Here is a 25,077-nt window from a genome sequence, read left to right as displayed (position 1 = left end):
TGGGCTGGTGTGAGAGGAGGGCTCAGACTTGGCTGGTAGCTGAATAGCCAATGGTCTGCTGGCCTGGGGGTGAGGGATGGGCAGCTGCTTCTCCTGTTCAGAATCTCCTAGGAGACAGACAGGCTCAATCCACACTTTGGACTTCAGCAGGTAAGGGCCTCACTAACTTGAAATCTAACAATACTGTTTGAATTCAACTTTACTCCCCCTGCTGGCCAAAACAATGAAGTGCACAGGCCTTAGCAAAACACAGTTTAAACAACTCACAGAAGCACCCTCTGATGTCGAAAATCCCTGTTGCTGGGGGTGGGGGGGCGGCAGGGGGGCTGGTTTCACTGGCTTGTGAACACAAAATGGTGGCTGGGAGTGCCCTGTTTTAACATACAGGTCTTAGCACAGAGCAAAGGAGAAATTTGGAGGGAAAACAGAATTGTCACCAAGGAATGAGAGGGACAAACTACAGAAGTTGGACTGCAAATCCCACAAATCAACACTGTAAATGGAGGCAATTATGGGCAGGGAAAACCACTAGTTTAAAACACAACACAGGTGCTAAAATATGCAATTACAGGCAGGCTAAAACTACAATTTTTAACTGTAACACCCACAGGCAAAGACAGTAAACATAGAAAGTGAAAATTGTTTTTTAACCCCTTGGCTGCTGGGGTAATTTTCCTGCTGTGCCTCGTTATAGAATTCCTATTGAATCCCAGGTTAGATGTGCAGGACATCTAACCTGGGTTTCTATAGGAATTCTATAACGCATAGTAGCAAGCCCATTATCGCCATTTTATCTGCAGTTTCCTGCGATAAAACAGTGATAATTTTAACGAGGTTCCTTGCTAATATGCCCCTATGTTCCTTAGCCTGAGGCCACATTTATTTATATCTCCGCCCCTTTCCCTTTAAGACACAGAGGCCACAAGAACGGTACTTGGGGAATGTTGATGGAGGGACAGAGGTCTGCTGTGCCTTGCAGGCTTTCATCACTGTCATTTGCAACAATTCACAAGGATTTGCAGAAGTAATCCTATCTCGTGCACATAAATGATGCAACATTTCTATGAATCCTTGCCAATGACCTTTTTGCTGTGTGCAGTGCAGGAAATGATTCCGGTTACATTACAGGCATTTTGCAAAATCTGTGCCGTCCATTTGACCCGGCCATTCTCTTATTTTAGGAACTTCTTCCTGTAAAGCCGGAATCTTACATTTGATTTAAGGGTCGAAATTGGGCAGGAACACAATCACAATTGAAGCAGCTTCAGGGGAACACATTTCTCCACAGGGATTGTTTTATCTGTGTGAAACAAAAAAAGTCACAGAGTGCAAATGCACTTTTTAAATCAGTTTCCAGAACTAGAATTGCATACCACTACATGTCCTTGTGTGTTTACGACTACTCACGATAGTTCTCTTGGGAATTTGTATCATGGTGATGCATTGGCATTAGACCTGCTCTCCTCTTTGGGGCTGCCTCTTTGGTGGTACTGGTGGTGGTGGCAGTGGTGGTGGTCTTCTTGGACCTCCAAGCTGCAAGAGTAGTACCTCCATAACATCATTAGGTAAGCAAATGATGGTCTGTGTTAGTTTCCCTTATGTACAGTTGTCTTTGTACCATTTATTTTTTAGACCAGCTTTTTTCTGGTCTTAAAATCCAGTCATCAACTGGCCCTAGCTGCAGTTTTTTTAAATATCGCTGGACCGATAAATCATTGCAAATATCGCAAAGTAGGGTTAGTGGCAATTTTTACTCGGGAATGTCCACCTTGCATTTCATTTTCGTTAAGTCCCCCTAACACAAGTGGCGATCCTAAAAATGAACGTTTACACCAGAAAACTGCTGCTACCTGCGGTTAGCGGCAACTTGTGCATACGGCGATAAAAAGAAAGAGCTGTAACGTCAAAAAATGTACGCTACAGCGGTGTTAACTCCTTGTACATATCCCCCTGTGTTCCATCACACACCCCTTTATTCATGGTAACACACTTCACAGACTGCAAACAGTTAAACTACATGTTAATGAATTACCTCAAAGAATGTCGATATGTTTCAGCACATTAATTTTCTACCTGTGCTTTCAAAAGGACCTAAAGATGGGTATAGCAGAAATACTAGGCAGGTCTTCATTGTTAGTAAAGACCTTGTCACCAGTGTCCTTCGGACCATCTTTTATGGGTTTAGAGTCACATGAAAATAAGAAGAGAGGACTGTTATATTCGAAATTTCCCAAAGCCCTGACTTAGTCACGAGAAATAATCTCATCACTGGAATTTGCATGTGGGAAAATAGTCTCTCTCTTTCTCCTTTGTGTTTGTTAAATGATTTGTACGTTTACACTAAGACCTTGATCCTGAGTGGAGGAGGGCTTTGGGAAATTTCGAATTTAACAGTCCTCTCTTCTTATTTTCATGTGGTAAGTGGGCAGTGGCAGTGTCCCTACCGCTTTTAACAGACGCGCTACCGGCGTATTTGTGATTTGCAACTTGTGTGCTGTAATAGCGCGTGAGCTCTTTTAATATTTTAAATCACTTGGGCACTGTTGTGAGCCAGAGCGTGCACGCTACTTGTGCATTGTTTGTACTCACGCAGCTGGTGAGTCTTTTTACCTGGGAAATCTGCATTCTGTTCTGCCGAGTCCATTGGAAGCAGACAGGCAGTTGCAGCAACGTATCAAAGAAGTGCTGGACTCGTCCCTCCCTCCCGCCTCGTTCTGACGCCGGTGATTAGCACCGTTCGAGCAAAGGGCGTGGAGGGTCCGAGCCAGATACTTCCGGCAGCTGCCTGCAGCGCTCTAGTTGTTGGGACGCTGGGGGGGATATAAGGCATTGGATCCTGGATCTCCTCGTGGTAAGTGGGCAGTGGCAGTGTCCCTACCGCTTTTAACAGACGCGCTACCGGCGTATTTGTGATTTGCAACTTGTATGCTGTAATAGCGCGTGAGCTCTTTTAATATTTTAAATCACTTGGGCACTGTTGTGAGCCAGAGCGTGCACGCTACTTGTGCATTGTTTGTACTCGCGCAGCTGGTGAGTCTTTTTACCTGGGAAATCTGCATTCTGTTCTGCTGAGTCCATTGGAAGCAGACAAGCAGTTGCAGCAACGTATCAAAGAAGTGCTGGACTCGTCCCTCCCTCCCGCCTCGTTCTGACGCCGGTGATTAGCACCGTTCGAGCAGAGGGCGTGGAGGGTCCGAGCCAGATACTTCCGGCAGCTACCTGCAGCGCTCTAGTTGTTGGGACGCTGGGGGGGATATAAGGCATTGGATCCTGGATCTCTTCGTGGTAAGTGGGCAGTGGCAGTGTCCCTACCACTTTTAACAGACGCGCTACCGGCGTATTTGTGATTTGCAACTTGTATGCTGTAATAGCGCGTGAGCTCTTTTAATATTTTAAATCACTTGGGCACTGTTGTTAGCCAGAGCGTGCACGCTACTTGTGCATTGTTTGTACTCGCGCAGCTGGTAAGTCTTTTTACCTGGGAAATCTGCATTCTGTTCTGCCGAGTCCATTGGAAGCAGACAGGCAGTTGCAGCAACGTATCAAATAAGTGCTGGACTCGTCCCTCCCTCCCGCCTCGTTCTGACGCCGGTGATTAGCACCGTTCGAGCAGAGGGCGTGGAGGGTCCGAGCCAGATACTTCCGGCAGCTACCTGCAGCGCTCTAGTTGTTGGGACGCTGGGGGGGATATAAGGCGGATGTGTTGTAGGCAGCGCAGCGGACGAGTGCAGCGGGCGCGACGAAGGCGCGCCGAAGTTGCGCCTAAGTTAAGCCCGTCTGCGCCCGACCGCGGCCTAGGGCCAGTCCCCCTGCCCCTCCATCCGAGCATGTATGCTGGAGTCAAGAGGACTTATTTTTCCTTCGCAGTGAGCATTTGGGACCATGCTTACACAGTATGAAGGCTGAAAGCACTGCGGGCTGCAGCCATTGTCATTTCGCTTTTCGTCGAGGGGATGTGGAAACTAGAGATCAACATGCCTTGGTCTGTGGCCTGCTGAAAGTTCGATCTTTACGCAGGCACAGCCTTGACATGTATGACCTCCTTAGTGGAAAGCAATGGGACCTGGTCTTCCTCACCGAAACGTGGTTAGACCAAGATTCCATGCCGGATATTGTTGAGGCTATTCCGGAGGGCTACTCCCTGTTGAGGCTAGATAGAGTGTTAGGTAGAGGTGGTGGGATAGCCATTGTAGCCAAACAGGGTTTCCAACGCATTTAGAACATATTATAATCGAGGGCAGCGAAGCTGGCACATTTTCTATCTCGGTAAATGGAAATTATACTCTGAAGGCCCTTCTGATTGATCGACCACCTGGCACGGCAGCGAGATTTAGTGAGAGCCTAGTTGAAGGCATCACTGAGGCTGCATTACGAGCCAATAAATATTTAGTATTGGGTGACCTTAACCTACATTTAGATGACCCAACTGACAAGGTGGCTAGGGATTTCTGTCAAGTGATGGCAGGACTTCAGTTTGAGCAAAAAGTTAAGAGCCCCACTCACCAACTGGGCCACCTTTTGGACCCTATTTTTGCGAATTGGGAACAAGTGGAAGCTCAGAAGCCGGTACCCATCCCTTGGTCGGATCACCATCTCATACCCTTTATTATCCGTTTGCAGGGATCACGGCCGGTAGAACCATCTGCTGATAAACACCCCAGGCGGAGATGGGCGGCCTTCTCTGAAACTAAATTTAATCAAGCGCTCACTGTGAAGGGCAACCCTGGGGGAGTGGGAGTGGAGGAAATTAACACAAACCTGGCCCAGCGAATCACGGAAGCTCTGGACCTGGTGGCCCCACTTGGTGTGGCAAGGGTGGGGGGCCGTGTTCAGAGAACGGCACCATGGTACAATCAGGAGGTGCGAGCGGCCAAAGTAGCATGCAAACGTGCAGAGAGGCAATGGAGGACAGCCCTCACTGCCCATGCTAAAGCAGGGTACATAGCTAACAGGCGTATCTACCACAGATTGATCAGGAAGGCCAAAACGGTGTACTTTGGCATTAGGATTGAAGAAGCAGAACATTCCACAAAAGAATTATTTTCAATCTACAAATCACTCTCGGTAAGGAAGCCTGCAGTGGTGCCCAAGGAGCTCTGCTCGGCGGAGGGCTGTGACCGCATAGCAGAGTTCTTTGCAAACAAGGTGGCGATGATATACACCGCCTTCTCCCAACAGGCTGGTAACAGTCCTAAGCTCATGGAAACCACTAAGGTAAGAGGGAAACAGCGGTTGACCATTTTTTCTACCCCGCCACCAGAGGAGTTTATCCGCATTTGCGGGTCTATAAAATCTGGTTCCCCGAGGGACCCTACTACTCCTAGACGGATGATGGGTAGTTTGCAAGTACTGGAACCATATTTCCGCCATCTATTAGATACCTCTTTTGAGACTCAGACTGTTCCTATTGCTTGGAAACAAGCAATCGTACTCCCTCTGCAGAAAAAAGCTAATGTCAGCTTTGAAAAACTAGAAAATCTCCGCCCCATTTCTCTCCTGCCTTATATGGCTAAGGTTGCGGAAAAAATAGCGAACTTACAACTAATGAAGTTTGTGGAGGAGGCCTCCCTGCTCCATGACTCTCAGTTTGGCTTCCGCCCCCGCAGCACTTCTTATGGCGGTAGAAGCCTTGCGACAGTGTGTGGATGAAGGCCAAACTATGGCCTTGATCCTACTAGACCTAAGCGCAGCATTCGACACTGTAGCACATTCCACCTTGCTACAGTGTCTGAATGAAGGAGGGGTATCAGGAGCAGCGCTTGGCTGGATTCGATCCTTCCTGTCAGACAGGTGTTTTCAGGTTCGCTTGGGTAACTGCTATTCGAAGGAGATTGGGCTGGGCCATGGCGTTCCTCAGGGCTCGTCCCTGAGCCCGACCCTATTCAATCTCTATGTTTCACCTCCAGCGACAATTGTAGGAAGATACGGTCTGCGCCTGGTGTCCTATGCCGACGACACGCAGCTGGTCATCTCCCTCTCGCATGCACCCGGTCTTGCGGCGGACATCTTCAGGGATTGCATGCAAGAACTGGCAACCTGGATGTCCGCAAACTGTTTGAAGTTGAACGGTAGCAAGACCGAGGTGCTCGTGGTGGGGGGAGGGCCGTCTGCTTGGTCGTCGGCATGGTGGCCCCCCTGCCTGGGAGAAGTTCCAGTCCCATGTCAGGAGGCAAGGAACCTTGGAATGTGGCTGGATGCGGATTTGGCCTTTGGCCCCCAGATTGGCCGGGTGGCAGGGGTGTGCTTCAGCGTTCTGAGAACATTAAGGAAGGTATTAGATCTCCTCCCTACTGCGGCTCGCAGGACGCTGGTGCACGCCCTGGTCACATCGCGCTTAGATTATGGGAATTTGCTGTATCTGGGGGCCACGTAGTGAAGTAGTGTGGCTCACTGGTTAGAGGCGGCAGACCCGAGAGCAGAGGACGGCCCGAGACCAGGGTTCGATTCCCGGCGCGGCAGGTTTCTGGACCAGGGTCAGCGGACTCGATAATTCTCTCGCCTCGGTGCCCACTCTGATCAGGGATCACACTCGGCAACTCTGGGCATTAGCTTGCCTCATCTTCACTAACGGCCCCACCAGACCGCCGGGGATGCCTGGTCTCACCCTGGAGATACCCATTAAGGGACCATCTCTCAGGGAAACCAGGAAGGGTTTTGCAGCGGTCGAAGCGCCTTGGGACCCTACGGGTAAGTAGTGCGCTATATAAATGCCTATACATTTACGGGCAAGGTCGTGAGTCACCTCCAAGTGCTGCAAAACGCAGCGGCGCGTTTAGTTCTAAGGCTCCCTAAGAGATCTCCCTCTAAAGCAGCGCTTCAGGCACTGCATTGGCTCCCTGTAGGGAAAAGGGTGGAGTTTAAAGCTCTTTCCACATGTCACCGCATTTTGAGCGGCAAAGCTCCGGTTCCGCTTCAGAGTCTGGTGACCTGGTACGAGCCTACGCGCAATCTTCGCTCCTCCCGTACTGGGCTACTGAAGGTTCCGAGAGTAAGGAAGGCCCGTATGGGAGGGAGGTCTTTCAGATACCTGGCTCCCAGGTGTTGGAATGCTTTGCCTCTGGAATTGCGCCTGGAACCGTCTGAGACCACGTTCAGAAAAAAACTCAAAACCTATTTATGCAGTAGGTAGACGTCTCTGAGGGTGGGTTGGGCGGCTGCTTCCACTTATCATAGCGCGGGGACACGCCGGTGCGCGTAACCAGGCGCTTTATAAATGTCCAAAACAAACAAACAAGATGGGGATGAGTTATTACCACACCGGGTAAATACCATCACTGAGGTTTGAGGAGGATGTTTACTGTGTGCAATAAATACATTCCATTCCAAATTCCGTATATATCGTAATTTACCAGGCGTTATCCCTCGCTGGATTCGACATTTTTGACAGGTGGGATTTTATAAAGGAAATTTGCTGAGGGATGACATTAATTCCAACAAAAATATATGTACTATGGGGCAGATTTATGTTAACTGGCGCATCCCCAGGGATGCGCCAGTTAACGTGCGCCACAGTGCGCCACAGCTCCGCCACCCATGGTGCGCCGCATTTATAATGCGGCGCACCGTGGTGCAAAAACGGCACAGATGCGTGACGCATCTGTGCCGGAAATGTGGCGCATTGCTGGAGTTCCAGCAAGTCTCGGGGGTGCCCCATCTACACAATGCTGCATCAAGACCTACATTCAAGCAGGCGCAGATTTTTGACGCAGCATTGGCCTGAAAGTGACTGAGTGAAATCTCATAGATTTCACTCAGTCACTTTCAGGAGGCGTTCCTGCACAGGAACACCCACACCCTGCGCAGGAACGCCTCCTTATGGCGCAGGGCTTTACAACGTGACGCATCTCCTAGATGCTTCACGTTGTAAATAGGGCGCATTGTTTGCGCCGCAGTTGCGTCAAATAAAGTGACGCAATTGCGACGCAAGGTCATCATAAATCTGCTAGAAAGAAAGAAGGTTTTTAGCTCAGTTTTGACTGGGTGCACTGCCTGTATAAACGCATGTGATTCCACTATTTGTAAATATCTGAGGTGCTGTTCGGCGAGTGGACCAACCTAAACCACTCCCTAGAGTAGATACAACTACTGCTAAATTACGTTACAGTTTGCCGGAGCACTCTCATATGAGTATACAGATTGTTCAGTAACAAATAAAGTCCATATCAACACCAATATGACAGAAGTACAAGAAATCCAAAAGATGAGTGAATCTTGGAGTCTTTAATGGAGATTACAGCCAGCCGACACGTGTTTCGTCGCCTTCGCGATTCATCAGGGCTGAAACATATAAATAAGTAGCGTCTAGCATGTTTATAGAACAGATGGAGTTATATACAAGACCACAGTGTATGGTCGTAATCAACATGCAGTACAGCTTCCTCCTGCAGTGGACAACTGGTGATTTGTTTCTTTATATTGAAATCATCTCACACGTGCTACCACAACACATCCGTGTCGGAGTTATGGTGGATATTATCAATTCTCATACAGGCGTGAAGTTGAGTGAAAGTGGTTGTGTGGAATACGTGTAAGAATGAGATAACCGAGTATCTCTGAGGCAGGCAATGACACATGCTATATATCTTGACAAAAGTGTTCAAAAAGTGCGCGGCTCTTTCATCATACATGCTAGTCATTCCGTGCAAAATCGTGAAGAACATGTGTCATTAAGTGAGCGTACCTAGAAGGCCGTATCGACGTCACGAAAGGTCTGTATATTTTAAAAAAAGAAGGAGACAAAACGGAAAGGACTCATCACTAACTAATCTTTAGTTGAGTTCGGGCAAGACGTTACCACATGAGACTGTAAGCCCCTGATTGCATATTCGCTTACCGCTCAGCTGGTGATAATTCCAACCCAGCCGGGCCCGAGACCTATGGAGCTGGTTCGAGTGCGTCCAGCAGCAGTCTATCTCTTGTTTCTGTGTGGAGAGTACAGAAAATATAACTACGTGCTAATTTGTGTGAAACACGATATAATTACAGTAGTGCTGTATACTGTTTCCTGAAGTCATGGGGATGCTATTCTAGATACTCTATGTTTACCAAGCACCAAATATACTGAATATCTATTTGGATTTCCTACCAAATTCCAGCATCAATATACGTTAAAATAGTGACTCAAAAGTCACCCCTCTTTAGCATATTCTTGAGTGTCACAAGGTTCTTATATTCCAACTTACATGAGTACTGATTTTGGGCGTATTGTAGTATACTCGGAGGTAGCCACAGACAGTTGCTTATGTATATCAAAGTTTCATCAGAAAGTACTGCACAGGGAAAGATACAGTAATATTAAACAAAAGAAAGGAAGATAAATCATTCGTATGCGCTATCTAAAATAGTCATACAGTGTTAGGGTAATACCTCTCTTCCTTGGCGGTGGTGTTTACATTAGTGGGAGTCCCTGATCATCATAAATCTGCCCCTATGTGTTTACACCGATATGTGCAGTTAAAGGGGTTGCTGCACACATCAAAATGTAATGGCCCATCCGTGGTGGAGCCCTAAGTCTTGTCAGCTGTGTACAAACAAAATTAATTGACTCTGTCAGAATAAATAGGTCTTTTTTGCATGGGAGTTCATTTCCTCTATCTCTCTGTAACAGTTTAAAACCCACAGCATGTGGTGCGGTTATGGCTCATTGACACTTTGTTAAACTCAATGTTCCTTAGCCTGAGGCCACATTTATTTATATCTCCGCCCCTTTCCCATCAGGACACAGAGGCCACAAGAACGGTACTTGGGGAATGTTGATGGAGGGACGGAGGTCTGCTGTGCCTTACAGGCTTTCATTACTGTCATTTGCAACAATTCACAAGGATTTGCAGAAGTAATCCTATCTCGTGCACATAAATGATGCAACATTTCTATGAATCCTTGCCAATGACTTTTTTGCTGTGTGCAGTGCAGGAAATGATTCCGGTTACATCACAGGCATTTTGCAAAATCTGTGCCTGCCATTTGACCCGGCCCCTCTCTTATTTTAGGAAATTCTTCCTGTAAAGCCGGAATCTTACATTTGATTTAAGGGTGGAAATTGGGCAGGAACACAATCACAATGGAAGCAGCTGTAGGGGAAGAAATTTCTCCACAGGGATTTTTTTTCTAGTGGAATTCTATGCAATTTCCATAAAAGATGTAAATGTACTCAAAGTCGTGGTAAGTACATTTCTGGCTTTTACAAAAGCATTATTTGGAAACTGGCAATTCCCAACCAAGAAACCCTTAACCTTGAAATTGTAACTTAGAAAAATCATACAATGCACCATAGAAGGTACAGCAGAAAATCTGAAATAGTGCAGTAAAGAGAAAAGTAATACTAATACAGCTCTGCAAAGGGATAATACTGTATCTTGTGCTAAACATTGTGAGCAAACATGTTGCAAACAATTTTAAAAACATAATAATAGCAATAGAACAATCAAGCTATGGGAAAGCTAATGGGTCTCGCCTGTACGAGATCCCTTTGCTTTTTCAATGTTTTTTAGCCATGATGTACATCAGCACCCCTAGCCATGATGTACATCAGCACCCCTGTGCAGCATCGCTAAAAGTATAACAAGTACTATGACTCTGTCAACGAAGGCTGTTTTACAATGCTTTTTTTTATTTCAACCATTCTGCACAGTAGCGACGCAGCTGTACAACATGTGAAAGAAAACATTGACAAATCCAAATAGCTCTACTATTTGGCTTTTCAATGATTTGATTTCAAATAATAAGATTCGACCACTAGAGGGCAGAGTTGTGCAATACAAAATGCAAAAAAAAGAGGAAATACTACATCAATTAATAGTTAATGAATTGCTGATTAAGCTAAATCAATCTGTATAGGGTCCATACAAAAAAAACACACGTGACGATAGAACATGGAAGTGGCGCACATGCCGTATTAAAATGCAGCAAAGATTGAGTGACAATGCCAGAGAATAGTAGTGGGCGGACTAAAAGCCCATTTAGAGTTGTGTTTTTTAAATAATAGCTCATTGCCAAGCAACAGCACATGCGCTCCTGCTGCAGGTGACACTGAAAAAGAATTAGAAATATGTTACACAGTGGTAATGGGGCTAAGGGCGACTGGTATGAGGGGTGAGTGAAGGGAGTGACCAAGGGAGTTATAAACGTCGTTTTCTTTGGTTCACGCCCCCAAAAAGAACCCCCAAATCTTTCTTTATTTACTTCGGTTTAGAACAACCATAAAAGAATACAATACAAAGTTTATACATTCATCATGAAATAAAATAAAATAGGGTGCCAATAAAAAATAAGCTTGGGACAACATTCCTAAAACAGCTACTCAATTAGGGATTAACTAATTCATAAATCATAAAAAGGGATGAGGCAAATGAGAGAAGAGGCTTTCAGGGGCTTGCGGGGTCTTAAAGAGGAGAAATCGGGCGGTGGCTTCCTCCAGCAATTAATTTGTGGCTGTGTTTTCCGGTGATGGGCACCAGCACTTAATTTTCAACACTGGGGCTTCTGCCTGCCACAAGGAGGGGCTGTTTCGTTACTTTAGAGATGACCACAACAACATTCAATGTTGAACAACACAATTGCTAACCATCAACGGTGACAATTTGAACTATGCAAACACAAGGAGATGATGGACGGAGAGCTGAAACCTTTCAGAAACTCACACCCAGTCACAGATCGGGGTTGAATCCATCATCATTCTTTAGCTTACTCCGCCACCCCAGTTCAGACTGAGCCATATGCAAATCAGTCTTGACCCTGCTCCTCGTGGGAACAGTCCAGCCCGAACTGCCAAGGCAGGTTTTCCTTGGACCAGAAACAAGCATCCTGGGACCAGTTTTGGGGTAGCACCCATGATCAGCCAGCCTAGCTTGAATCCAGTGGCAAAGTGAGCAAGTGACCCACGTCTGGAAATACCCGGTGAACTTAGAGCGAACAATGCAAACACAAGGAAATGATGGACGAAGCGCTGCAACCTTTCTGCCACTCACCCCCAGTCACAAATCTGGGTTGAATCCATCATAGTTCTTTAGCTCACTTTGCCACCTCAGTTCAGACACAGTCATATGCAAATCAGTCTTGAACCTGTATTGGACTATTTCAGGCCCTTAAGCTATAAGAATTGCTTGGGCAGAAGGTATTAGTTATTTTGACTATATATAGAATTAATACAATGCACTCAAAATTACTATCGCCTGCCACCCAAGACATCCATATAGCTTTGGGAGCCTGGAATTGTCACACTTGTAGGAGTGTGATGGTTGGTAGATGTGTTCTTACCAACACTGGCAGCAGAGGCAATGTATGGTACAAGCTGCAGTGGCCTAATGACAAGAGCTTTTTTGAAGTATGGTATTCCACTTTTGTAAAGTCTTGTGTTAGAATCTTACCATCCAGCCACTTGGTGGTGCTCATGAAGGCACTCTGGGGTCCTTTTTTCCCTGAATAGGATTATATACTCTTCTACAGCCAGCATCCCAGCACCAATTCATATTCCAGTTCAGAATTCTGCACCATCTTCCTGATGCATCATAGTCACTTTAATCCTTTCTCACTCCAAACCCTGCCCCAATCACGTCCCGTTGGTGGAACTCTATTTTCTCTCTTGATTCCTGATTAAACAGTCTTACTGACCTCTTTATAGTTTAGACCTGCCTTCCGGACTTTTCACTTTCTTGGCTCTGACCCATACCTTGTTTTTGAACGCCTTGTGTCTGTTGGTATTCCGCTGATCTTCCTCTTTCCATGTCCCAGGACAGCCTTCCCTTCATTGGTGGTTCCTTGATCCTTGCAGCTGTTCTCTTCGCCTGAGCCTTCAGCCATTTTAGCTTTGTAGCCAGTCGTTGATTTGTAAACAAAATAAGTACTCGGGCTTTCATCAAGAGGCAGCCAACACCAGCCCATTTCTCCTGTTAGCATCGCCTGAAACAGAACCAACTACTAACCATCAAAGTGGAGAGAGGATGTGCCATAATGGTCAGAGCTGGCGGTCCCAGAGTTGGGGAACCAGGTTCGGCGTTGGCTCAACATTTTGTGATTCTGAGCAAATCACCTAACATAATTGAATGTGTCCTTAATAGGTGCTCATGAAAATAAGCAGTGTTGATGTTTAAGTGCCGGTGCTGATGATTAAGTGCTGGTGCTGAGCACCGGAAACCACCGGCTCAAATTAAGCACTGTCTGCAGCTAAGAGTGCAACAGAGGCTTACAACTTACTCCTGTCAAGACTCCTTGTGCGCTGTCGTGTTCCTGCTGCTGCCATTCCAGGCTTGAGCTTTGATTCTGCTTCCCTTATGTCCTGAAGCCATTTTACTGATTTTGTCTATTTCTGGTATTTGTTTCTGTCCCTTGTTTCGCTGTATCTCTGTCCCTGTTTAAGTATTGTGGGAGCCATTGTTCTCGTCTGCACTCTTCTTGATCTGCCCTGTTATATGCGGACTCATTGCCTTGTGTTCTGTGTTCCTATTTGTCTTCAAATATCTGTCTTGCCTTGTCAGACTGTAGATATTTCCTGATCTTGTTTTCAGTGTATCCGCTCTGTGTATTCCACTCCTGTTCCTGACCCTGATTCCAGTCCTGCTTTTCCCTGAGCCCAGTTTCTGTTTTGTTGTTCCTTGTTCTGTTTCCTCTGATTTTTTTCTTGTGTGTTATATTTAAATCTTGATTATCATTGTTACTAAGGGTGGCAGTGTGCTTCTGAAGCCTTGTGCCTCTGACACAGAGATCCACCCATAGCTCTTTTTCAATAAGAGCTGCTGGGTGTCTTGTCTCCTTGAACTCTGTTGGGTTATTCTTCACCATGCCTTCTTGTAGGATGTTTCTCAACCTCACAGAGAGATCACTTCCAAGGAGCAGAGTAACTATAATTTATGATAGTTTATCTATTGTTTCCCTGCTTTTCCTTGCTGTTGTTTGTAGTAGTGCTATATTCATAGTTCTTCCCGCAGACTTCCAGTTTCCTATTCACTGTCCATTCCAGCGTGCTTCAGTCCTCAGCTTCCCTTCTAGCCTCTTGTTTATATCACATGCCTTCTTAGGAAACCCCTTTTCTTTCGGAGAACATACACAACCCAGTCCTCCAGTCTTGTTCCATTCTCATCCAGCTAGTCCCCTGCCATTTTGAGACATTGTGTGGCATGCGCACTAAACTACTCTAGTATCAACTGACACTCAAATGGTGGTTCTGAGTCGGCTCTTGGTCCTTCAATCATGTGTTTAGCAGGTATGGGGTCTTCGCTCTAAGCAAGGTGTAAGAAATATAGTTCATGCCACATTGAAAAGTGTTACAAAAAGTCAAATATGTTAGTGCCTTCATCATTTTAATATATAGCTATGGTAAATAGAAGAAACTCCTTTTTTTAATCATAACATTTGATTGGTTGTACAGCAACTAAACAAATTATAGGCAATCAAAAGTTTCCAATTGTATTGCAAAATATGTTATTATAAATAAATGAATACATAGCACAACCTCAAATGTAGATAAAATAATATCTTGTTTTACATTTCACTCAACATCGGCATTGGTACTTAGTCTAAGCACAATAAGCACCAGGCTTTAATAAAGCTCAATTGTAATAATACTCATTTTATCAACTTTGGAAGAAGGAAAGCCTGAGTTGGCCTTGTTGGAAATTAAACGCATGACTTGGAAGGTACCGGATGTCAACAGTGAATGTCTGCTGGGCCATCTTGCTGGTATGCCATACCATACCAAACTATACAGATGGCTACATTAACCAATTAATAGGCATTTATATTACATGGAAGCTGGCAACCCCTCATTAAAATCTGTCCCAAATTTCTTTATGCGCAATGCCTGCTGGCAGAACCAGCATACAGGGTGAAAGGCAAGTCACAGTGCATAATTGCAATTTTAACAAGGAAAACCGGCCCTGGCTTTTGCTTACTTCTGATATCTTTTTCTAATAAGAAAAAGTGATCAGTAGAAGATGATATTTAGAGCAATATGTTTCTTTTTTTTCAACGCTATAGGTCATTACAGGAGAGAGATAATCTTTGCATGTGTCTACAGAATCTGAGCTACAACATTTTTAACCTGACTTACAGTAAACTGATTCTAATACATTCTTACAAAAATACTAGTTTTGGTGTGTTTAATTTCACAGTAAATTCTTTATTTTATTCGTTTTGTCTGAAATGAAGAATTGTCTGCAATAAAAGAGCAATAAACCAAGGATAGGGCTAGAAGTGGTTTGTGGGGAGAGTGACGGTATGACTGTATTATATGAATAAAATACCCTTTACCATGCATTGAAAGGATGTTGCAAGTCACTTCAGAGTTCCATGACCTTATAAAAGAATTCGGCCTTCAACCTCGTGCTTCCATATGGTCATGAACTCCTCGGTGACGTGCAATAACCTTATATTGTACGGTACTGGATGTATGTTGTACAGTACTGCACACGAGCAGTGACGGCCGCCACAAACAAAAATTGGTTAGACGGGTTGACGGAGCGCAGGGGTAGCATGGGGGTGTTAATGAAAATGTAAAAAAAATTAGAGCACTCACCTTAAGGTGCCGGCCGCCTCCTATGTTCCGCCTTCTGTGGTCTTTCTGCTCCCAGTGTAGAAAAAGGTAGGGCTAGGACCTTTCTCAAGATTTGCCCGGCGCTAACCGCCCTTGTACCATTCAAATTACCAAGCAATGAGGCAGGCGCCAGAGACCAGAAGGCAGGAAACAGAAGTTTATTCCGACGGAGCAGAACACATCAGATCGGACAACAAGGTATCGTCTCGAGGTGCTCTAACAGCCTCTCGGAGGCCTGGCCTCTTATACACTGGTTTATGGCATGTGACCTTTCTTTATTACAATCAGAACATTGTGAACAACAAGGAAAGACACATCCCCGTAATCCTCGTGTCAATCCCACCCCCATATACCTTCACAATAGAGGTCCTCAACCTGCTGATAAGAGGAGGGGGGTCATCATGCAGCTGAGTGTTTCGCCAGGTCTTAGGATGTGTGCGCCTGATCATATCCCAGGGGGTGGGGAGGCCCTGATCAACAGTGTGTCCTTTGAAGAGGGGCGATTCCATACAATAAGGGGCAGTAAATGATATCTCCCGGCTTAGGCAATGGCCTCGGACCTGTGTGGACAGCTGGACACGGGGTGAGGGGTCATTCAAAGGAGTGGTATTCATGCCGCGTGGACAATCCAGTGCGGAGGGAAGGGTTATCAACAGAGGGGCATTCATGGGAGGAGAGGAGGTGCTGGTCAGGCGCTGGCGTGACTCCCAGGGACAGGGTCATGAGGAAGGGTCATGCTCATGAGAGAGAGGGAGGGGGAGCCAGGGTGCGCGGAGGATGCTTGCTGGGTCAGAGGGGCGCGCTGGCAACCGATCGTGGACAGGGAGAACGTGATACCTAAAGTGGTTGTCGTGCACGTTGTACATAGGTGACAAGCTGGCGCAGATGATGTTCAGTTCGTAAACTAAAATTCCACACCAGCAGACACTGGGACAGACTCTCTGTGCAATCCCGGATTGGCCTGAGCAGGCTGAAAAGACGCTCCGTTCAGACCAGGCAGTCTGTGCAGTTTCTTCAGCCCAGCAGTACAATACAACCGGTCTGGAGAATCCTAAGTGTGCATGTGTGTTTGGCCAGCCATCTCAGGCCTGCCAAACACACATGCGCACTTAGGCAGTGCACATAGCACTCCTCCTCCCTGTGGCCTACCCCACGCGACGTACACTGGCTTAGAAGCAGCAAAAATGAAAAATAAAATGATGACAGAACATTGTTTTATGTTTCACCTGCTGGCTTTGAGCCAGAGGACGACGCTCCTCCACCATTGCATAGGAGCTTCCCCTGCACACAAGCAATTTTGGAAAAGTTAGGAGAAATTAAAAAATGTCTCCTTTTTAATGAATGAATGAATGATGTCATTTATATAGCGCAGGTTTCACTCCGAGGAGCATCATGGCGCTGATGCGGAGAGATCAATATAGGAAAACATTAGAGCGGTCGAAAACTGATCAGATGAGTGAAAACACTAGATTATCTGGGCTGCAAAGATCCAGGTTTTCAAAAGTTTCTTGAAAATAGATTCAGACTGTGGTAATCTGAGATGGGTGGGTAAACTGTTCCAAGCTTTAGTTCCCAGGACTGACATCAACTTGCCCCTCCGGACGTCAAATGAAAGCTGGGAGGTGCTAGATAGTTTTCCGAAGATGATCTCAGTAGGCGTTGGGTAACATATGGTTGATTCTAGACTAGAGGTATTTAGGTCCTGTTGACCTAAACGTTCTAAAGGTTATTACTAAGATCTTAAAGAGAATCCTCTTATGTACGGGCAGACAGTGTAGGGTTTAAGCACCGCTGATGCCGAGGACCCTCAGGGCAACTTCAGTACGAGACGGGCTGCTGCGTTTTTGACTATCTGTAATTGTTTCAGGACTGCCTTCTTGGCTCCTGCGTATAGGCTGTTGCAGTAATCTAGATATGATAAGATTAGTGCAACTGCAACAATCTTTCTAGCTGTGACTAGAAGCAGATCAAAATACTTTTTAGAGGATTTTATCATGTGGAAGCAGGTGCCGGCTACAGAGAGAGCTTGCTGATAGAAGGACAATGAGGTATCAAATCTTATCCCCAAGTTCCTCACAACATCCACTGTGTTTGGAGGAGGTGCAGTGTCAGTCAGCCACCACTGTTAAGGCGTAAAGCTGTTAGATTTCCCGAGCAGCATGATCTGCTATTGCATTTGAGATGGTTCGATTTCATCCAGTCGATGACGGCGGAGAGGCAGCACTAAAAGCTTTCCTCTGCTGTAGTGGAGTCTTTGTCTAACGTTAGGATTCACTGAGTGTCATCAGCATATGAGATAGACTCAATGTCAAAAGATGAAATCAGGTTGAGCAGAGGATCCATATATATAGATCCATATATATATTGAAAAGTGGAGGGCTCCGGGCCGAGCCCTGTGGGACACCAGAGAGCAAAGGTTTCTCCGTTGATTGTAGTAGTCGAGGGTTGCTATTTGTTTTCTGTTCTCAAGAAATGATTTTAGCCATGCCAAGGCCTTGCGTGAGATGCCACTTGATGCTAATCGGTCTCCCAAGATGTCGTGGGAGACTGTGTCAAATGCGGCAGACAGATCCAACAGAATCAGCACTGCATTTTTCCATTGATCCAGGGCAGATTTTTACGTTTCCATGGTATGTAGCAGTGCCAACTCTGTTAAGTGTCCAGCCCTGAAACCCGATTGACTAGGATGTAAAATATTAGCTTCCTGCAAAAAATCAGTTAGTTGCATATTCACTAGTTTCTCTGTTATTTTACTTAAGTAGGGTAGCAGAGAAATGGGCCTGAGGTTCGAGAGGATTTTAGGGACCGGTAATTGCTTTTTTGGAGGGGTTTCACTGAAGCGATTTTCCAATTTGCTGTTACTGTTGCTTGCTTGAAAGATGAGTTTATTATATGGTTGATAGTTGGGTTTATTGTATCAATGATTGCATCCAATATTTTTGGCGGGAAGGGATCATGAGGGGAGCCCAATTTACATTAGAGGATAGCCTGGCGTGACTGTTTCAGACTAATCTCCTTGAAGAAATTAAGCTTAAGTCTATTATCCAGCTCAGCTTTTTTCTGCAAGCACAGTGTTCGTTGGCTTAAAGTCTTTTTTTTAAGTCTTGAACTTTTTTATCAAAATAATCAGCAATCTGATCACATAGGATTTGTGAAGGTGGAATCTCACGTTCGAGCATTTTAGGGTGTGTAAAAGATTAAACATTTTTAAAAAGAATTTTCTTAACAGATGCTGCCTAACTAATTAGATTTGTGTAGTGGGCTTTCTTTCCTGATTTAATTTGTTGATGGTCGTTTTTGAGAGCAGCTTTAAAAAGAGTGAGCTCTTCTGATTTGTAGCTTTTTCTCCATCTACGTTCCAGTTTTCTACAATGGCCTTGTAATTCTAAACCAGGGAGTAGATGCCTTATTAGAGATATTTCTGTTTGGTGGGTCAGGTGGTGCGAAAATGTTGCCAGGTGAGGTCATCCAGTCATTGAAGACGTGAGTATCTAGCGAGGGGTCCACTGTTAGGGTAGGTCTACCTTGTTCTGCCACTGTGTGTAGATTAGGATTTGTTCGCATTTTGTTTCATTTTTGCCTAGTTTTGTGGCAGGCTTTTTAGAATCTTTCACAGGATTTGTATTAGGGTGTCTGATCCTGAAAGGGATGAATTTATGGTCGGACCAGGTTATATTGACTGGGGTCTCAACTTTGAGACTGGTGCAGTTAGTACAGAATCTATGCCCTGCACAATGTGTAGGGACATCTATATGCTGCTTGTGTCCCAGAGTCTCAACAATCTCCCCCAAATGTTTTGCACTCAGGGTCTCTAATGATTCCAAGTAAAGGTTAAAATTTCTCAGTAAAGTAAAATTGGAATATTTAACCACCAAAGTGCTGAGAATTTCTCCCAGGGTGTCTAAAATATTGAGACCAACCACTGGTGGCCGATTAATCAAGGCTCGCGCGAAGGATACAAAGCTTTCTAGTTGAAAGCAGAAGACAAGACTTTCTGCCCCTTTAACCTCTGTGAGATCAAATGTAGAGCATTTTAGCGTATTACAATATATTATTGCCAGGCCACCCCCTCTTTGACAGGTCTATCTTGTCTGGATATGAAGTATCCTGGGGGGAGGGTTTGTGCGATATCTGGGTTAGACCAATCTTTCAGCCAGGTTTCAGTGATAAAAAGACAGTCCAAATTTTGGCTTGAAATTAAGTCATAAATGGTTAATGTCTTTTCTAGGGACATGGTCAAGGGGAGCGCTAAGTTCATATCAGCACCCTCTACATATTACTGGTCTGTTCAATTTGTCTATTTGTAGGTGGGCGAGGCATTATCTTACATGTGTATTAAGTGCTAAGATCGCATCTCTTGAATAGTGGTAGCCTAGATCAGAATGGGCAGCCTTTCTGGCCCTTTGCCAGGCCGCGTTCTGGACTAGGACGGGTGCAGATGGGCTTGCCTTAGGCGGGCTAGCAGCAGCCAGCGGCACACCCGCTCGTCCGTCCGCTGTGCGTCCGGCTCAACATGTGTTATTATTGCTGGCCGGTGGTGACCTATGACCTTCACACAGGAAGTGCCAAGGTAGGGGGAGTGGCCTACACCCCTACTCAACAAACGGCAAGCCGCAGCAGAACGGGGGCACAGAGCAGACAAAATAGCAGGAAACTGCTCAAAAAGTATGTTAGCTCTACAAATGTTTAAAAGGTCTTAAAACAGTAAAACCATACAACGAGGGTTCAAATAAAAAAAGATGCTGCTAGCAATCGCTCAGAGGACTTCCTCCTCCACACTCACATGCCTTGCTCAGCCAAATCTTCAGCTTTCAGAGTAATTGCCTCAGATGCGTTTGCTCTGAAGGCTGGGAGATCTTCTCTAAGCAGCTGGTTATCTCTAAAGACGTTGGGAGTTCTTCACTTGGGGAACTATGGCAACAGTTGGCGCAGACAAGGTGGGTTGAAGGGTCTAATGATCCATTTAGGCCCTGATTTCGAGCTGGTCAGCATATTCCGACCTGTGCTAAATGCAATTTGGTTTGGGGGGGGGAAGGCGGAGATGGTATGGCTTAGCGCCTAGAGAGGCCAACTTTGAAGCTTGGGAGTCAGGTTCGAGCCTGGCAGGAGACTCAAACCGCCTGATCTTCTGGGAAAATTCATTAATTTCCCAGTGCCTAAAAATTAATGTTTCCATCTGAAATTCTATTGCTGCTCATGTAAAATGTTCTGATACCTTTGGGTTGAGTTTGTGCTCTATAAAACTAAAGAAGAAAAAAACTGCTCATGCATGGGTTGGAATTACAAGCTGGTAGGTATTTCACCCATCAAATGATTATGGGATGAGTAAAATACCTCTCAACCTTTGTTAACATTCGTCTAGTCAAACCTGCTGAAATTTAACAAGGAAAAGCATACGGTATTTACCTTATCATGGGGATTTTTGTGCATCAAACACCAAAATCTGCATGTTCTTCCCCACCAACTTTTAACCAGTCATATTTATTGCACCTGATAAATAACATACACTGTGGCATTGTTACCTATTAGGAGCAACATAATAGAGTGAGTGTGTGTGTGTGTTTGTGTGTATGTGTTTATCTGTCTGTGTGTTGTGTGTAACTGTGTGCTGAGACTGCCTGAGTGAGTGAAGTGAGTGAGTGATTGAGTGCAAACTAGAATTTAGGTAACAGTGGCCTGGCGTGATTGGCAGCTCCAGTGGAGGCCCGTAGGTATAGATAGGATCTATAGTATCATCAATGCAGTTCATTGTACTTGCAGGTCCAGCAGAATTGCTAAATTCTGCTCCCACTACGCTTTCTATGTAAATGTGGATTTTATTTACTTGCACCATAACTGTGCGCAACTAAAAAACAGAAAATCACATGCAAGGAATAATGCGCGTTTTGTCTTGAGAGTTTGAGAACATTCACAAACTCATTTACAACCTTTTCCCACTCAGTAGTCAGTAATTTACTCCAGCAAAGGGGAATGGAAACCTTCAAATGTCATGGGTGTAGAGGAATGCGTAACAACTGTACAAAACCCTGCCTCCAAATTTCTTTATTCAATTTAGAACATAACATCAGTACTTTACTGTAATACCTTATTACAGGTGGATTATGACATCACAGTGCCTGCTGTCAGAGCCATGAAGCAATGTGAGAGGTGGGTAACAGAGCATAACACAAGATACAAGCGAAATAAGGAAAGTAAAGCTAGGATTTCATATCCATTTCTGGATAACGTTTTTCCTAAAAATTAACAGTAATTAACTGATAAAGAGACACTTATGGCAATATGCAAATCTAATGTCATTAGTTATGGATAGCACAAGTCTACCTACGGGCTACTACACGTTTTGAACTGAAGCCTCTTTTGAAAGTGACATGCATTATACTGTTAAAAACATATTTGCCAACAATCTCAAGCAGCATATAGGTGTGTTTCTGTGTTTCTGTTCACATTACAGGCTTCAGATGTATTCTTCATATCTACAAACATAGTCTCCCTCTCATAAGAAGAAGCACGAGACCACACATTCAAAAGAAGGATGTGGGAAGGATGATGGTATGAAAAAGTATGAGGAATAAAGGTCCAGGTGTATGTAGCACATGTCGCAAAATACTGGTCGCAAAGTACTGGTCACAATGTATGGTAATTTGCAAACCTGCCTATCTACTGAAAGGTAGGGTTCTCAAATTACTGATTCGTAGTTGGTTGCGATTCGACCTGCCTCATTAATATGAATGAGGTAAGTTGCAAATTGCGACCCAGTAGGAATCGCAACCATCACAGCCTTCAACACATCACTTCCAAATACCGAATTGGTATTTGGTCGCAAACACAAATTCCGATTCGGTAACGCGTTACCTAATACCAATTTGGGTTTTGTACACACCTAAATGCCTTTCTTGCAGTTGCAAACAGAATCAAGCCATTTGCAAATGCAAAAATGCTTGATACATCTGGCCCAAAATGTCCCTTTGACATAAGTAATGGCCATTTTGCAGGAACCCTCAGAGTTCAGTCATCTCATAAACTTCACCCAATATATAATATATTCATATTTCTGCTAAGAAATATACCCTATTCCTCAAGGTATGAAAGCTCCTCAGCTGATTAATATCTACAGCACCTGAAATATAAGACCTAAACATATAATTAGAGGTTGAATGCTAGCCACAAAGGGGGGGGTCACACATCTTTGTTCACAACATTGAACCCAGGCGCCAAGAGGGAGGGGCGTCGCGCGCAACCTTGAGTCAATGTTTCAAACTGGACAAAAGATGGCGTTCTTAAGAGTTTGAACAGCTTCCAACAAGCCTATACTCTCCCAGCATTTTTCAGTTTTGCTGCCAACGCACAGAGCCGATTGTTTCAGTGAACTGGGCTAGTGAGAAGTTATCGTGTCACACTGTTTGAGAAGGTTGGGCTCCAAGCACGTCAACAGAGAAGCCAAAATAAATAGCCGGAGTGCTGGCAACCCAATTGTACACACTGGTCACAATGTCAAGGAGCAGTAAGTGGTTGTAACAGTGCTCATTTTAACTCAAAGGCTTAAGATTTGTTATGACTTTTTGTGACCAAGAAGGCAAAAATCCTTACTCTGAGAATACTGCACCGCGAGAAGTCAACCCGCGCACGGTAAGCTAAGTGTTTTTACCATATGAGCAAGTAACACTAATATTAATGGGTGGGGAACTAAGTAAAGAAAGGAAATCAGGAAGGTGCAAAAGGAACCAACTTTTTTCAGTTTTTAAAAATGAATTGTGTTTTTGTATACCTCATATCATCACAGAATGCAGCATGTTCATATCTGTGGTATGATTAGCCTGGGGTTGGCACACCTAGGAGTAATTTGTGTGCATTTGTGAGCAATCAGGGGCATAAGAGGGGTTCAGGTAAAGATCCACTACCCTAAGGAGATCAGTGGGAAGAATGGAAAATGAAGCCTATTAAGGGTGAAATCTAAAAATATATAAAGAAGGTGGGCAGAAGAGTAAAAGCAGTCTACCACATTGAAAAGACATTTAGACTTGAGGGTGGAGCCGGAGACTATGCTGGTCCTTCAGATGCTGCAAGAGGAAGAAATGTAAACAAGCTCGAATGAGTGGATAGGCTTTCTCTGTCATTATTTGCTGTGCATCGATAATATTGCTCAACCTTTATTTTTTGCCAAAAGTGTGCTGCATATATTTTAAAGAAAGACTCATAATTTAGAATTTTGAAGACATTAGGAGAAACAAAATTAGAGAAACATGATGAGCGCCAGACCTTTATTTTCTTCGTCTCAGACAGCTATGTTAGTCAGTTTTCCACAACAGTTGACCTATCATATATTTTCAATATCTCTCTGTTGGTTATAACGCTGATTATTTATAATTTGCTGCTTTTCTCAGAATTGTTTTTAAAGTCATTATTATAAGGCAATGATGCATTTTCCACCAAATTACATTACATTCTCTGCCTAGGCCAGTGCTTTCATTTCAAAGATTAAAAAAGTGTGTGACATGCATATTGATGAAGTGTCTACGAACACAAGATGGCTGAAAAGCATCATTTTTCATTTAACAACAACTCATCGAAAGCTGGCTCCAATTCTTCAACATTTTGTGTTCATTCTGGTGTCCATTTGTGTGAAAATCCTATCCTATGTCCATAATAAAACTATGTTAGAGGGGAAAGGTGCTTTAACACCAATCACATTGGCTGGCTATCGCACTTTCTCATAGATTTCACTGCGTCACATCTACGAGGTTTTTTGCGGGGGGACGCCCCCCCCGCATACATTATACCTGACACAGGTATAATGTTGCGCAAGGGTTTACAAAGTGACTCATCTGCTTAGATGCGCCACTTTGTAAATAGTGCGCAACAGGAGGTATATTTTACGCCGCCGATGCGTCACAAAAAGTGACGCATTGGAAGCGCAAAATTGACGCAAGGCCTCATAAATGAGCCCCTTGTGTAATATGCGTGCTTCTAATTTCTACCTAGATATCAATATCGGAGATGCGACGAGTTGAAAGAGAGTTAAAAGCGTTGGGATATGCCTTGTGCTTTCCAAGCTTGCATTATAAATATGAAATAAATATGCTGTTGTTTAGGTTTGGTCTTGGTGACTTGATCTTAGTCTCTGGTCACCATAATGCTTCGATTTGATGTTGGTAATATTTTCGCTTTGTCTGGCACCATTTGTTTGATGTGGCATGACTTATATTTCACTTTGAATAGATTATTAGCTCAGTGTGGTCTGTTTACTGTTAGATTTGGCATGGCTAATGGCTTAAACTCTGGTTTGGTCTGACACTATTTTTTTATTGTTTCTGCAAATCTTTAAGGCTGGTCTTATTTATAATTGGTTAGGTCTTATTTTTGTGCTTGAGAGGTTCTGATCTGCTATTAAATGCTTGTTTAATGTATTGTTTTTCTAACTAACCCTCTGCCTTGGTCGGTTGTGACTTTCTGTTTGTTCTGGCTGACTAATACTTCTGTTTAGTAGGGCTGATTTGGTTTCAATAATAATTTAGGTATGCCCATGGGCTTTTTACGCACTTTACAATCATTTA

General features: G+C 44.5%; 1 protein-coding gene across 1 annotated transcript in view; it reads left to right on the top strand.

Annotated features, from left to right (window-relative positions):
• The first annotated feature begins 22,998 nt into the window (after nucleotides 1-22,998).
• The window catches only part of LOC147669009 (dynein light chain Tctex-type protein 2B-like), a 215,014-nt gene continuing 212,935 nt past the window's right edge, over nucleotides 22,999-25,077 (top strand). Inside the window, exon 1 of the mRNA XM_086948288.1 lies at nucleotides 22,999-23,152. The gene's annotated coding sequence lies outside the window, so the exon portion shown is untranslated. The remainder of the gene's footprint in view (nucleotides 23,153-25,077) is intronic.

Source organism: Lissotriton vulgaris, unplaced genomic scaffold (assembly GCF_964263255.1).
Source record: "Lissotriton vulgaris unplaced genomic scaffold, aLisVul1.2 SCAFFOLD_1504, whole genome shotgun sequence".
Taxonomy (NCBI): domain Eukaryota; kingdom Metazoa; phylum Chordata; class Amphibia; order Caudata; family Salamandridae; genus Lissotriton; species Lissotriton vulgaris.
This window is presented reverse-complemented; position numbering and strand designations above follow the sequence as displayed.